The sequence below is a fragment of the Cyprinodon tularosa genome, unplaced genomic scaffold, assembly GCF_016077235.1.
Source record: "Cyprinodon tularosa strain WSP-4 unplaced genomic scaffold, ASM1607723v1 ctg486, whole genome shotgun sequence".
Classification (NCBI taxonomy): Eukaryota; Metazoa; Chordata; class Actinopteri; order Cyprinodontiformes; family Cyprinodontidae; genus Cyprinodon; species Cyprinodon tularosa.
In genome coordinates this window covers 112,574-129,200 of record NW_024039214.1, presented here as the reverse complement: position 1 = coordinate 129,200, position 16,627 = coordinate 112,574, and the positions used below count along the sequence as shown (strand labels likewise).

The window sequence follows — 16,627 nt, the reverse complement described above, 5'->3', positions numbered from 1 at the left end:
ACAAACACTAGAACACCCCCCCACACCGACTGGAGTCATAATAGTCAACCACTCGCTGGAAACGTGAGTCTGCAACCTATTTCTCCTCCTCAAGTTCGAGAATCAAATTTCCCACTGAGTCTGAACTAACCGCAGTGTCTTCCCCTCACTTTCCAGTTCTGGTTGAGCAGTGTTAAGAGCTACTCTGGACTCATCACAACCCTCTCAATAAAACTGTTAACCTTTCCCCTGGTCTCTCTGTATTGTTTTTCTGCATGTGGTTCAGAGCCCCTGATAAAATTATGACAAAAATAGTGTGACTAAAACACATCCTAAACTGCAGCTGTTAAAACATGACTCTGTTTTTTTTTTCTTCTAAAAAATGATAAGAATTTCAAACATATTGGACAGGCACACTTTAGTGTTGTAGGCTAGAAGGTCAGGAAAACAAACATAACAAAGATCAATCAGAAATGTTTGTGGAATCTAGGGGGGTTAGCAAAATGTTTACCATCAGCTATAAGGATCAACCTTTTTCTGATGGTAGAAAATGTATTTCTGTGGCAATTTTCTCATAATGGAATATTTTTATTGAAAATTGCTGGATTACTTTGTTTTCCATAGACCCTTATGGAAAATAGAAAATATTATCAATCTAAGATTGGACTTATTATATGGCCTATGGATTGCTTCAAATGTGGGAAGTCAAACCTTTACTTTAAAAATTCTTATTTAATATGTTTCTATATCCTTATCAATTGTGCCTTGGTGCTCATGGTGTCCATAAAATGATCTTCTTGGGTGAATTATGGAGAATCTAATCTTTCTAAGGATGTGATATGTTTAATGTAAATATACAAAACGGCCGCGGGCAAACCGGTGGATTTTAAGATGTTTTCATCAAGCGCAGAGGTAACAGTTATAACAAGCCATCGTCAATTGAGCCCCAATTTATGGAGTCACATTCACAACAGGAAAGAGTTATTCACACCACTAGAACTAGGTATTTTAATGCAGCACTACAGCCAAAAAAGAGAGGTAATTGGCATGGGAAAAGATTGCTGCTTGAGATAATGCTTAAGTTTAAACATAGTCTGTCATGGCAGGCCGTTTGAACACTTTTTAAAAGCACTGTCCTCGGTTGTTCCATTTAAATTCACTAAAATACATTTTTTTCTGGTCAAAATCACATTCCCAGTCAGAACTGTAAAAATACATATCCTAAATTACAATTTTACCAGCAGAAACTGCTTTTCAGAATGTCAAAAGACAAAACTGTATTAGTAAGAATTGAGTTGAAGATACTGAAGAGACCAGATCGGGGCAGAAGAGGGACGACTGGACAATCCAGAGGGTGAATCAAAAGCCAGGATCGAGGACATGCTCGGGATTCAGAACCAGGAGATCAGGGGATAGAGGCTGGAGCAGGTTGATCAGATGAGCAGCAATGAGAAATTGGGTGGACTTAGAAATGTGCATGAAATGAGCAAGAGTTAGCCAGTCATCAGTGGCAAGAACATGACAATTTTTAAGATTAAAGATAAACTAGAAAAAGCTGTTTTGGAGAAACATCAAAGTGGGAATGCTTTTTTTGCTGAATGAAAAAAGAACAATTAGCTGCCAAATTAATCATTTGGCAGAATAATGGCAGAATTACCCTCATCTTAAAAGCAAAACATTTAGTTAAAGTTGATTAATCAGAAGAAAAAGTCTAAAAGTATCTGTTTACCTGCAAGTTGACAGAAGCAAAGCGACTGCTTACGAGGTTAGCAGATGCTTTATTAAAGAAGAAATGTTAGAGCTTCATTAAGAAATGTGCACTTAGGTGTGATGTCAACAGCCCTTGGTAGTGTAATCTGAAGAAATTGGTTGAGTTCAGGTCATACCTATGACCCATATGTCACAAAGAAAGAGTGTGCATATAAAATAGGCTTTTATTTTGTAGAGTCCCTGTAGTCTTATTTTGAAAGTCTACCATGGATGTGTGTCAAGGGAAGGGTCATGCCCAGCAGTGATATAGATTGAAATCACTGGTTTTCCATGTTATTGGGTGAATAGATGCTGTATTAGAGCGTAAATGGGAGACTTTTATTGTTAAATTTGCTCTGGGGTGTGTTTTGAAAAGGTCCCAAGAGTGTAATAGAAACAAGCTGGTGGAGATTGGGTCATAATGGTGAGCCATTTGCATCATTTAATACTTGAGTATAATAAGGAGGCTTTTATTTTGTAGGGTACCTGGATTCTTGTTCTGGCAGTCTAGCAGGGTTGTGTGTTGAGAAAAGGGTCAGACCCAACAATGATACTTCATGACTTTCCAATCCTTAAATCACTCTTTTCCCCTGTTATCAGGGCAGTAAATGAAGTGGCAATGGGAGGCTTTTATTTTTTATTTTGCTGTGGGGTGTGTTTTGAAAAGCCCCCTAAGGTCTAATTTCTAAAAAGGGGTTGAGTTTGTGGCATAATGTTTAGCCATATGCTGCAATAAATATATGAGTGTAATGTAGAGGCTTTTATTTTGTAGGGTCTCTGTAGTCTTATTTTGAAAGTTCAGCAGGGTTGTGTGTTAAGCAAAGGGTCAGATCAAGCAATGATACTTCATGAATTTCCAATCATTGAAGCCAAAGCCATATAGGGTATTCAAAAAATTCTTTCACTCTGGGTGTCAGACATCCCTGGGCTTCGACTGTGCCAACTTTCATGTTTCTACTAAAAACTATTTGGCCACGGTGACGATGGTCACGGTGACGATGAATGCTTAAGCATTCCCACTTGATAAAGCACTTTAAATATACAGATATCAAATCATTAATATCAAAAATATATTTCCGCGAATACACATTAGTTAAATTTGAAAGACTCACATGGTAAAAAAAAAAATGCAATTGGAATAATTTTATTGATACAATCATTTTAAGACTCGGCTCTCAAACCTTGGCAGAAAACATTAGCACTGAATTTTACTTTAATATGCATAAGCAGGTGTATGAGAACAGGGATGTTTCCCACGGGGCCTGAAACTTTTGGTGAAAGAGGGGGTTTAGATAAAGTTGATTCAGTCCATAGACTGCTGGTTTGCGAGACGATTTGCTTAAGCTGAATTGGTAAGATCTAATAGACTATGTGAGCTGATACTCGTGCTTCACTCGGGAACCCGGAAGATGAAAGTCCAGCTTTGATAAACAAAGATTTCCATTAACCTGTCCATGATAAGCAAGCATAAATTTGTAAAAGAAAAAAAAAAAAAACAATGAATCAGGAAACTTAAGTCATTTGAACTCGTAAGACTTATATTCAAGATATCTAAAATGTTCATTTTAAATAAGAAAAATGTTCATTTCTATGTCTGAAATTTTCAGGAAGTAAAGCAGCGATCACAATTACATATTCAGTCAAACTAATAAATGGCAAACGGCCTGCCTTAGTCTCTTGTAACCACAATTACAGTACTGGGGAAATCAGTTTACTGGCTGGATGATAGTTTATCAGTATATTCTATTTAGGTGGAGGAGAAGTGCACATGGCAGCAGGTGATGCATTTTAAAAACATTTTTAAAAGAAGGTAGGACCAGTGCATCATTTCATGCAGTACTTCCTCATTTTGATTCAATCCTACATTGCACAGTGAATACTCAATGAATGTTTGACTTTGTAGTTGTTTTATGTAATGCTGTTATTAGACACAGCGTTCTCTCGCCGATATCAGTTCTGTTAAATACCTGTCAAGTCTGTGTAATGCTGCAAATGTGAGGAGGAATAATGTTCTCGTTGAATGTGATGGTGTCATGATCTTGGCACTTATGACTGGCTTGACGGTCAATTTCTTTCACCTGCCTAGCTCAGCCCAATTTCTCATTACTGTTCATCTCATTCACCTGCTCCTGCCTCTATTTAAGCCGCTTAACCCCAGTCATCAGTGCCAGATTATTCAAGCCTTTGGTGAGAGTTCTCTAGCATACCCTGTGTGTTGTTCTCATTGCCTGATCCTGAATAGTTCTGCCTTTGGCCCTCTGAGCCTGCCTGTTCCTGTTCTGTTCTGTTTGCCTGACCTGTCTTCAAACTCCTGCTGGATTCTGCCTGCTTACGACCGTGGATCTGTCTCCTGATCCCTACTATGATTTCCCTTCGCTACCTCTTTAGATCTCTGGTCTTCTGGCCTGGACTCCTGTTTACCTCATCGACACCGGCTTTGGTTTCGCTTTCTGGAAACTCCAGCTTTTCCTTGTCTGCCCGCTTCTGCTCATCAGCCAGTTCAACAGCCTTCTTGGCTTAAGCTTCTTGAACTCTCTGGGCAGCGTCCGCCACATGCTGTGGGAAATAATCCAGCTAGATTCCACTACTTCTTCTAGGCTTGGACAGAACTATATAACCAGGTTACTGACTCATGCTCGCAATTGACTTCCATCAAATTAACGTGGTCACTAACCTGAGTTTTAACCTCTGTTAAGGAAGAAAATATTCTAAAATAGATAACTTGGAAAAAGTTTGGCTCTCTCTCTCTTCCTTTTAGATCCCAGGCCATCTCGGCGAGCTGCTTGTGGCCACAAGGAAAACCAGCAATGCGTGTTGACGTCACAGAATTACAGAGTTTAATCCAATATAAGACAATGCATAAACTTAGAAGTAAGACAATGCACAAACTTACACCAGAAACTGCAGAACAACGGAGACATACATTCATTTACCTGACATAAATGGAGAGAAGGAAAGAAAGCAAAGACGTACAAAGACATCTTTGGAGAGTTGTAAGAGCAAATCTGATTTGTTACTTCTGTGTAGAAAGTTTTAACCTCTTGTATTTAATTTATTCAAATAAGGCTGGCTTTTGCTCCTCCAACCAGGAGCTATCTCTGACACTCAGAAAAACTTAGAACTTCCCCTAATTTACGGCAAACATCTGGGGTCATTTGCTTCTTTGTTTTAACAAGAAAAAGTGGAAATTCTTAAGGTCATCTGGCTAAGGAAAGACAAGATTCCACAGATAGCTGTGGACTGCGGGGGCCTCTTCCTACCATAAATTCTCAGGAACAAACCTAAATTCAGTAATTTGGTTCAAGGAAAGGTTATCTTAACAAACTTGTTCAAAATTAAGAAATATGTTCAAAATGAGAGTGCTCAACATACCTTTTACACATGCCATAAGATTAACTGTTAAAGAAAAATGATTATTTTTCTTTAACACCTCTACAGAGATTCCTTCCTTTTACATCCTAGCTGCCAGGTCGCAGAATTGGCTTGTTGTAGATTAACACTTTTGTGAATCCTCTGTCTGCTTGAAATTCTGGGTCCACAGTTCTGAGTTTTGACAGACAGATTGTTAAGTGAAACTGTAGTGCTGATAAAGATGCCTTTCTGAATATGAAAGGACAACTTTACACAGTCTGAGAAGCCTCTCCCAGTGAATATTTAATTGTCTGAGACTTATTGTCAGTCCTTCATTGATTGGATCCTTTTCAAAAAGACACGGGGGGTTGCTCGCATAGAACTCTTCTGACTGAATTAGGAAATGTAAAGGCCTCTGTGTTTTTAAGGAGGCCAGAGACAGAGGACAGTAAGAGTTTATTTAGGAAGCTGTGCTTGTGTTAATATGGCAACAGACACAGAGATTGAGTAACCACAAAATTCTGAATATCCCTGATTTCATGGTTAACAAATTTAGACTTTTCATTAAACCTACTTTATAAAACATACCTCTACCCTGAAAAGTATAAATGGGGACATCTTTCACCTAAGAGGAACCTAAGTACCTAAGTAGAATTCAGGTTCCCATGGTAACTGTATTAAAACGTGGCTGATTTGTCAGAGCTCCATGGGTTCAGTTGTTCTATTTGCAGATAACTTTAAAACTGAACATCCAGAGGAATATTATAAATGCTGATTGTTCACCCAAGATTGAGTTGAGGATATTGGAATTTTATCTTAAATGTTACTTGATGGACATGGCTGTAGAATAGATTGGTAGATGTTCAATATTTGAACAGTTTTTGTCTTTCATTTTTGGCACCAGCACCCCTCACAACCCCGCTTGGGATAAGCGTGACAGAAAATGGATGGTTGGATGAAAAACATTTCAAACTGAGTCAGTTCAGTTTCATAGAGTTAAAATATTTATTAGAGCTCACCTCTTTGCAGCTGAAGGTTGGTCTGATTTAAAATCAAGAATGTCTTCCTTTGACCAGACGCTCTTTAAAGAAACACAGCTGGGTTCTGGTTTGAGGTTCTGTTGGATCCTGAAGGAAAAATTTAAAATTCAATCTCAATTCATTTATTTTCTAGTTGTTTGTTTTACTTGTTCTAGTCTTAAAGTGATTATCAAACCCCTTTAGATCAGCAGCTTTATTCTCAGCTGATCATTTCTGAGCTTCTGTTCAGCTTTAATACATATAATAATGATGCATTCAAAGACCTTTCATTAATGTAGTAATCCACACTAAATGTCCTATCAAAGCTTCATCTTGTTTTTATCATCAAACTTCCTCCAGCAGCAGGTCAATGATCTTGTATTTCTGATGACATGTAGCGGCTGCTGAAGGAGACTGTGGAGCAGTTTGCTAATAATCAGACTGATGATCATTTTGAATGAACACAGATGAACTTTAGAAGCTGCTGATTTCACTGATGTTTGCAGAAAAAAGCCAGAGATCATGTTTTCCATCAGATTTAGTTTGGATGATTTAGTTTCCATCTAATAGTTGAATCAGTGTCATGACTTGCCTAACATGTGCATCACCTTAAGCTCTGCAGAAACTTCCACTTTGGTTAAATAATGTGACACAAGATTGATTCAGTTGGATGGAGGAACAACTTATTTTGGATCCAATATCATCTAACATGATAATTTCATATCATAACAACAATATAATCCTGTGATTATTTCCAATATTTAGCTTCCATCACACACTGCTTTACATTTATGTATCCCCCTTGACAAATCATTGTTGGTGGGGTTACTAGTTCTCTGCGTACTGCCTTGAATAACGTGGTCCCTTTGACAAAGAAAAACATAGAAAATAGAAAGCTTGCTTCCTGGCTTAATGCAGAGCTGCACTCTTTAAAGTAAACTGCAAGAAAACTGGAGAGAAAATGGCAATCTGCATGACTACGGGAATCCTACCTAGCCTGAAAAAACAGTTAACTGCTGTATGACCCTACGTAAAGCAAGAGTAGCATATTTCTCCTCATTAATAGAGGAGAACAAGAATAGTCTTAGATATCTTTTTAATACAGTTGGAAAACTCACCCAGAGCCATAGCTCTGTTGAACCGTCCATCCATTCTTAGCAGTAATGATTTTATGGAATTCTTTATAAATAAGAATAATTCTATTAAAGATATGATCACTAGCACCCCTTTAACTATGATTGGTGTTAGGATTCCAGTCTATGTGGTTTGTTTTGTGTTTGTCTTCCTTCCTCCACCAGGCGGCACCTGGTTTTGGTTGGCCTCCTCACCTACGGAAGGTTTCCACATTAACGGAGTGCTCTTAAGCTGCTGACTGCCACTACCTCGACGCAAGAGTGTTTTGCCAGTTTTGGGTACTCTAGCCAAGCTGAGTTTTGCTGAGTCAAACTGAGGTTTTGTCTACCTGAGTTTTAACCTGTTTTGTCTTTGCCTCTTGGCAGGAAGTCAACTGGATGTTTCGGACCTTCTCTCCCCTGGAAGGATCTTCTGAGAGTCAAGCTGAGCTGAGGATTCAAGTTTTTGGTTCTGATCAACCCTTTACCTCAAGGATCGTTAGGGGGGGCCGGGGGCCAACAAGTCCTGCACGGGCCGGCCAACCAGAATACTTGGTTTAGTTGGTTGGTGACTAATAACGTTGTTAAAAGGTCTAGTCTAAATAACTAAATTGGTGAAAGACAACTGGATTTTAAACTGCCAGATTCAGGAATCCAAACTTCCAACTTCCACAAGTTGGATTGGTTGGATGGGCACTTCTTGCGTACCATACGGTCAAGCTGCTCCCTCAACAGCTCAATGGGTTTCTGATCTGGTGACTGCGTTGGCCACTCCATTACCCATAGAATACCAGCTGCCTGCTTCTGCTCTAAATAGTTCTTGCACAATTTGGAGGTGTGTTTAGGGTCATTGTCCTGTTGTAGGATGAAATTGGCTCCAATCAAGCACTGTCCACTGGGTATTAAACTTTAATTGGAAACAAAGTCCAGTGCATTGTTTTTTTTTTACTTTTTTGGAAAGTTTTATTTAAGAAACCCTATCTTGATCTTGATGACTCGTTTAAATATCAACCTAAATCCAATATTTCTTTCTTATCTAAAATTCTTGAGAAAATTGTTGCGAAACAAAAGTGTGACCACTTACAAGATAAAGAACTTTTTGAAGAGGTTCAGTCTGGTTTTAAACCTCATCATAGCACTGAAACAGCTCTGGTGTCACTAATGATATTCTCATGGCCTCAGATATTAGACTTGTATCTGTTCATGTCCTACTAGATACCAATTCTGCATTTGATACAGTTTGATCATAAAATTCTTTTAGAAAGAGTTAGAATATTTTGTAGGAGTTAAGGGAACGCCACTAGACAGGTTTAAATGTTCTTTTTTGTTGTTTATGTCATTGATAAATCTTCCTCAAGCTCCAGGGTTATCTGGTAAGTAATACAAGGATACAAGCCCTGCTGCCCCGGATGATTGTAGCCAGTAGTCAAGTTTAGGGGGATGACATCCTCCCTGAAATAAAAACGTGTCATGATCTTGGCACTTATGACTGGATTATTAGTTTCATTCCTTCCACCTGTTTGACTCTGCCTGGTTTTCATCTGCCCTCCTCTGATTTACCTTTTCCAGTTCCTATTCATCCTGTCTTTTTCCAGCCATCAATGCCAGATAATTTGAGTCGAATGTGAGAAGTGTCTAGCGTACCCTGTTGTGTTTTCTTTGACTGCCTGATCCTGACTGTCTTTGGATTCCTGAGTTTTGGCTTGCCCCTGTTCCGGTCTGTTTTTGCCTGTTTCCTGTGTTCGGACTGCTCTGGATTCTGCCTCTGGACTCTTCTACTCTTTAGCGTCTGCTGGTTTCCGCTCTACAGGCTGCTCTGTCTAGCTCTTGGAACTCTCTGGGCGGCTCTTACCGCATGTTGTGGAGAAATCATCCTACTTGTTCCCCCTCCCTCCTCTGTACACCCAACTGGGCATACAAACTTATTTTTTTGCCCGATGCCAGAGTGAGTGGCATAAGATGTAGCAACAGCGACAACTTAAGGAATAATTGCAATGCAATGTCAGCATGAAATGAGAGGCTGGACATGCAATGTTAGAGGATTATTATTTTTTTTTCTTAAGTACAAATGAGCAAAAATCAGTACCCGAAATTGTCATTACTGTTTACTTATCTACAAAATTTGCATGCACATTAATAGTAAAGCTACCTATCCAAACTAGTTGTGTAGCCTCCAAGTTAGCCAAGATTGAGTTTGTTATAAAAGAAGAGTTCCTTGCCTGGAATGTTGGTTAGAATTTATGGCTGTGCTGAAGGTCAGAGATAAAAGTCTGTTATAAAGCTGGATAGAGGTTTCAGCATCAGGCTGTGGGATTTTATAGGCTTATCATTTAACCTGTATTAAACAGTGATGAACAGAGCTAACCTGATTGGGATTCTCAAATAACTTAATCGGAGTTGTCGAAGATAAGAAGCATAATTTTTATGCAACTTATTGATGGAATATACATAAAAAACAAATATAAAATAAACTTTCCTTTGGCATAGTATGTACTGTATTGATAAAGTGTCTCACAGTTAGTTCTGTTATATCTATTAGTAATGGCATTGTTGGTATCAAATGTCGATGATGTAACCAGAACTCCTCCCATGTGAAGAAACTTCCTGTTTCAGGCAGTCCACGGCTGCTAAAGTCTAGACCAAAGTGTTTCCAGAGCTGAAGGCTACACTAAGTTTTCGACCAAATCCCTCCAGAGAGGTCTGTGCTTGCTGCATTTAGCCAGACCACCTCTCTTACGATTCTAAAGGAGGTGATCTTAGTATTGTTGCTTTTATTTCCCCATGATTCAAACCAAGATGAAGGCAATGTTTCTTGAAATGGCCTGCTGCAGCAGAGGAAAGCTAATCCAGCTCTAGTAACCTAAATCTAACCACCGAAGGAGCAACACGGGGCCAAGATTGCTGTTTGCAGAGGAGCTGTTAGAAGCCGTCCGCCAAACACAGGTCCTGCCTGAGATGGAGAAGATTTCCTGAGATTTCCCATCTTGCATTATGCCGTGCAGCCTTCTTAGCTAATATGAGGTGGCTGGGTCAGGTGGCTAATCTACTGATCATAGCGACTCTGTTTAATCATAGTAGTTCAACCCAGTGTGGTGCGGAGGGGTTGGGAGTTAAAGACCCCTCCAACAATCATTACCCTGAACTCACAGGAGACTGATTTATTGGGGGGGTGTACAGTTTCATTAATAGGAATAAAAACATTTCAAACTAAGTCAGTTCAGTTTCGTAGAGTTAAAACATTTATCAGAGCTCACCTCTTTGCAGCTGAAGGTTGGTCAGATTTAAAATCAAGAATGTCTTCCTTTGACCAGTCGCTCTTTAAAGAAACACAGCTGGGTTCTGGTTTGAGGTTCTGTTGGATCCTGAAGGAAAAATTCAAAATTCAATCTCAATTCATTTATTTTCTATTTGTTTGTTTTACTTGTTCTAGTCTTAAAGTGATGATTAAACCCCTTTATATCAGCAGCTTTATTCTCAGCTGATCATTCCTGAGCTTCTGTATAGCTTTAATACAGATAATAATGATGCATTCAAAGACCTTTCATTAATGTAGTAATCCACACTAAATTTCCTATCAAAGCTTCATCTTGTTCTTATCATCAAACTTCCTCCAGCAGCAGGTCAATGATCTTGTATTTCTGATGACATGTAGCGGCTGCTGAAGGAGACTGTGGAGCAGTTTGCTAATAATCAGACTGCTGATCATTTTGAATGAACACAGATGAACTTTAGAAGCTGCTGATTTCACTGATGTTTGCAGATAACAGTGAGAGATCATGTTTTCCATCAACCCAGTGTGGTGCGGAGGGTTTGGGAGTTAAAGACACCTCCAACAATGATTACCCTGAACTCACAGGAGACTGATTTATTGGGGGGGAAATTGTACAGTTTCATTAATAGGAATAAAAATGTGGAATAAAAACATTTCAAACTGAGTCAGTTCAGTTTTAAACATTAAAAAAAAAGCAAAGCTCACCTATTTGCAGCTGAAGGTTGTTCTGATTTAAAATCAAGAATGTCTTCCTTTGACCAGTCGCTCTTTAAGGAAACACAGCTGGGTTCTGGTTCTTGTTCTGGTTTGAGGTTCTGTTGGATCCTGAAGAAAAAACCCTGAATTCAATCTTAGTCTAATAATGTATTTAAAGTAAAACAGAGAAGCACAGAACTCCCACAGTATGCCACAGTGGATCTAGTTTGAAGTGGATCTGATAATTAATTAAAGCTCTGATGATAATTAATAAGGGATGATGTTTGGGTTTGTTAGCAGGAACTGAACAATAATCAGAAAATTTGGATGTAGAACAGTGTTTGATGTGTTCTGATCTTCTATCCTGACAAACTTCATTCCATTGGATCAGTGTCAGAATGCTGATGGAGAAATGAGTTCCATTATGTTCATGCTGTTAGTATTAGTCTTTAACTGATGATTAAACCTCTTCAGAACAGCAGCTTTATTCTCATTCAATTCATTTCAGTTCATTTATAAAGCGCCAGTTCACATCATGTCATCTCAAGGCACTTAAGAGAACCAATTCCACCAGATCATACAGTCAGATTGGTTCAAATTTTTCTATCTAAGGAAAACCAGTTGATTGCAATCAACTAACACTAAGCATGCTTGTATTGACAGTGGAGAGGAAAAACTCCCTTTGAACAGGAAGAAACCTCCAGCAGAACCAGGCTCAGTGTCAGCGGCCATCTGCTGAGGCCCACTGGGGTTCAAGGAGACAGAAGCAGAGATACAAAAAGAAAAAAAAATCAGAGGATGAAAGAGAATAAATTGAGTCAATCACAGTCAGAGAAATACACTGAAAAAAATAATGCAACGGCTTTTACTTAATCATGTTTAGTTACTTTAACAGAATTGTTTTATGTCCTACGCTGCCAACATGAAACAATTGTGTTAAAGTAACAAAATATGATTAAGTAAATGCCAAAAATGGTTGCATACAAAAATGGCCCAGCTCCAGCATCTATAAACAAAAGTGTAGATGGCAGCAGCACAGCTGATATTTCTCTCCAGGATGGAGTCACAGCCAAACAGGAACAGACCAGATGAAGCTACTATGAGAAAAAGCAGAACGTTAGAGATTGAACTAACAGATTCTGCAGAGTGGGAGAATAGTAAACTAGTCCCACTCACCAGCGGCCAAAATAATTTTTTCCTGCGAGTTGGTCTAGCCTCGATCAATGCGCCCGGCCCTAAATCTGGCAGCCCAATCACAACGCAGAGATCTGTTTTGAATGTCTGAATGCAAGGTGGGGGTTTTTTGAGGGTGCGGCGACAAGGCTGCACACCGCTGGAGAAAGCACAACAGTAGCATGCACTACGGCAGCAGCAGCTTTCAATGGAGTGCTCCATTCAGTTAAAAGTTCTCTTGTCTGTTGCTGCTGTTCAATAAAAGTACGTTTAAGATCATTTGAGGCAAGAACATTATACCTTAAAGCGTCACTATATGGTCCATTTACTGATTTAATGCGTAATTAAAAAAACAATTTCCGAACTTGAGAGGACCGCGGCAAGCGGAGCTCCGAGGCTAACGGCAGCCAGGGCTAACCGCAGCCCATCTGCAGCGGCCTTCTCTCGGCATAGCCGTGTGTGAAGGACTGATGGCGATTATTGATTCAGTTTTGGAAGGGTTACAATTGGGGCTTCTGTTGAAACGTGAGCAGGAACAGAATGTTTATTTAAACTCCTCCACCAGCTTGCTGTCACACTTCCTACGTCACAGTCAGTGGCTCTCATTGGTCAGAGCGTTGGCCATTAGGCACAGACTTGGTTTGAAAGACAACGGGTTGTTCTCATCAACAATCTTCTGATGTCTCATTCATCGGGTCCAGACTAAATAACACCTTTAATCTCACATTTAGTCTGGTTTAACAGGCTAGCAGAGTGGGAGAATAGAGATAGAATGAAGCAGAATGTTAAAAAAGGGGTCCCTATGTCCTCCAGCAGTCTAAGCCTATAGCAGCAGAACTATAGAGATAGCTCAGGATAACCTGAGCCACTCTAACTAGAAGCTTTATCAAAAAGGAAAGTTTTAAGCCTAGCCTTAAAAGTAGACAGGGTGTCTGCCTCACGGACTAAAACTGGTAGTTGGTTCCACAGGAGAGGAGCCTGATAACTAAAAGATCTGCCTCCCATTCTACTTTTAGAAATTCTAGGAACCACTAGTAAACCTGCAGATTGAGAGCGAAGTGCTCTGTTAGGAACATAAGGAACAATCAGATCTCTGATATCAGATGGAGCTTGGCCATTTAAGGCTTTATATGTGAGAAGGAGGATTTTAAATTCTATTCTGGATTTAACAGGAAGCCAATGAAGAGAAGCCAGGATAGGAGAGATCTCTCTTTTTCATTTTCATCAGAACTCTGGCTGCAGCATTTTGGATCAGCTGAAGGCTTTTAACTACAGTTTGTGGACTTCCTGATAGTAAAGAATTACAATAGTCCAGCCTTGAAGTAACAAATGCATGGACTAGTTTCTCAGCATCAACCCTGGATAGGAGATCTCTAATTTTTGCAATATTCCTCAGATGAAAGAAGGAAATTCTAGAAACCTCTTTGATATGGGATTTAAATGACAGGTCCTGATAAAAAAAATAATGCCAAGGTTTCTTTTTTAACTTTATTATCTGATATCAGTTTAATCCCATCCAAATGAAGTGACTGACTAATCAGCTTATTTTTCAAACACTCTGTTCCAAAAACTATAACTTTTGTTTTGTCTGCATTCACGAGCAGAAAGTTAAGAGTCATTCAAGGTTTTATGTCTTCAAGACATGCCTGCAGTCTGGGAACCACTAGTAAACCTGCAGATTAAGAATGAAGTTCTCTGTTAGGAACATAAAGTGCAATCAGATTTTTGATATACAGTAGTAGCCATTCAAGATGGCCCTTCGTAGTCAACCGCCGGCCGAATGGCAGCCTACTCCCCTGCGACTGTTCGTAAAATCCCATCCAACTTTCAGCCACTGGCATTCTCCTGTTGCCTTTTGTATCTATGCTTCTTTTTCTATGTCTGCTTCTGTCTCCTTGAACCCCAGTCGGCCTCAGCAGATGGCCGCTCACACTGAGCCTGGTTCTGCTGGAGGTTTCTTCCTCTTCAAAGGGAGTTTTTCCTCTCCACTGTCGCTACAAGCATGCTTGGTGTGAGGGATTGCTGAAGAGTCAATGAGTCGATGCAATCAGCTGGTTTTCCTTAGAAAAATTTGAAGCAATCTGACGGTTTCATCTGGTTGAATTGTCTCTGTATAGTGGCTTGAGATTACATGTATTGTGAATTGGTGCCATATAACAAACTGAATTGCATGTAAACAGAGACATGTGAGAAAGAGTTGTGTTCACATTAATATGATGGAATAATGTTTAAATGTAGTTAATTTAGTTTACATTTTGTTTAAATTAATTATTGGACTGTTTATAAACAGCTCACCTGTTTGCTGCTGAATGCTGGTATGATGTAAAAGCAGTATAATCATCCTTTGACCTGTTGGTTTTTAAGGACACACTCCTGGGTTCTGGTTCTGGTTGTTTCCTGTGAATAAAGATGGTTTGGTGATGTTCATGCTGAGCTCTGACATGGAGAAGAGTCCTGGACAGTTAGAGATGGTGATCTGACCTCTGAACTTTGCTCTGGTCCTCATGTTCTCCACACAGAGTGGTTTTAGAGGGAGGGACTCTGTCCTCTCTGTCCTCACACTGATCCATGCTGCTCACTTCACATCAGCTCACACACCTTCTACCTTCATCTGAGGAGGAAAAACTCATCATTCAGCCAAACATCAACTCTGATCAACAACACTGACAGAAAACAGAAGGTGGCGCTCACTGATGTCTGTTAAAATATTCTCCGTAGAAATCCCTCTGCAGTCTCTGACTGGTGAGTCAACATTATTCCATGTTTATCAATAGGCTCATCAGACATGAACTCTGATCTGCAATAAAACTAGTTAAAGATCAACTGGAGTCAAAGTCTGGTCCAGAACCTGAATTTGATAAGAACTCCAGTCTGAAAGTTTTCTGAGGGATAAACATAACATTACAGTCAGAGTTGGTCTGTTGAGGTACAAAGCAGCAGCAGAGGGGATGAACGCGTAGAGTGGGATTGCTAGGAACAACCTGCAGCTTCTCAGCTTTCACTCACAGCCTACTGCTGTACAGTTTCATGGGATCAGACTCGTGTCTCATCAGGAGACTAAATCTTAGTTTGGAGATTTTAATAAATAAAGACAAACTCACTCAGTTTCCTCCCATGAACTTCATCACTCAGTTCTGCTGTCTGGACCAGGTCTGTGTAGAAGAAGAGCAACTCCTGGACTTCTTCTGTGCTGTTGTTCCTCTGAGTCTGAAAGCTTCTGTTACTCTGAAAACAGTTATAATAATCCAGCTCACAGGGCAAAGATCAGCTGCTATATAACTTTATACAACTTCAACCTGTTTAATGATTAATGCTGCAAGCGGACCCATAAAAAAAAAACTGTAGAAACTCTGATGGTACAAACGCCCAGAACTGTTCCTATTTTAGAGACCTGGGCATCCCTGGTTTGTTTTCTTGTTTCCAGTCTGCAGGATCCAGACAGAACCTGTAAAAGCAGCTTATCCAATAAACTAGAGTTAAACAGGAAACTACCTGGATGTTTTAAATCAAAATACATGTTGATGTAGTTCTGTTCAATTTCCTGGTTCCTTTGGTCTTTCTCTTTTTGAAACTGAGATATTGGTGACTTGTGTTCTCACCTCTTCAGATCCAGGCCTGTTGTGTTGTTGTTGGGGATTTTTATATTCATGTTGACAGATGGGTTCTACACAGTTTCTGCTTGATTCTGCTGATCAGCAGGTAATTAGACCCAGATGTGGATAGATTTGTTTCTTTTATGAATAAAATCATCCAGTGAAAACAGCTTTTTGTTTTTACTCAGATCATCTTTGATACCAATGGGTCATGCTTGGAGACTTCCCAGGTTGACTTTAGGCTTCCAATAATTATTATTAAAGTACCTTTAAAAGCATCCTCAGTCCAGCCAATGTGAATTTTTTGAGACAAGTTTGTGCGTCCCAAATATTTGCACAACACTTTAAAAAACTGAACGCCCCACCTTACGTCAAAATGGATGATTGATGACCTATGAGCCTGATGAGCTTGATGACTCCCACACCCGGAAAAATGTATTGCTTATGACCCACTGACTCCCCCACTTAGTCTGGTTTACCAGGCTAATGCCAGGGGGTGGGGGTGCATGGGATCAGATTGCATGAATAATTGAAGTCTACATTTTAATTTTGAAAATCCAATACCAAAAACGGCCAGAAGATGGCAGAATTACGTCTACCACTTGCATGAACACATTTTTTCAGTTTTGCTTCCGTTATCCTAAACAGGCCATAAATTAACCTACACTCACAAGGTGAACTGTT

The 16,627-nt window shown here is 39.6% G+C and overlaps 1 protein-coding gene and 1 long non-coding RNA gene across 2 annotated transcripts in view; both read right to left on the bottom strand.

Annotated features, from left to right (window-relative positions):
• LOC119794651 overlaps window positions 1-16,627 on the bottom strand; it is a 181,985-nt gene that overhangs the window by 62,960 nt on the left and 102,398 nt on the right. The gene's annotated exons all lie outside the window — the stretch shown is intronic.
• LOC119794658 lies at window positions 14,831-15,576 on the bottom strand. Its single transcript, XR_005282243.1, has 2 exons — window positions 15,452-15,576; window positions 14,831-14,961 (listed from the first exon to the last, which is right to left on the bottom strand). It is a non-coding gene; the product is annotated as an uncharacterized LOC119794658 (long non-coding RNA).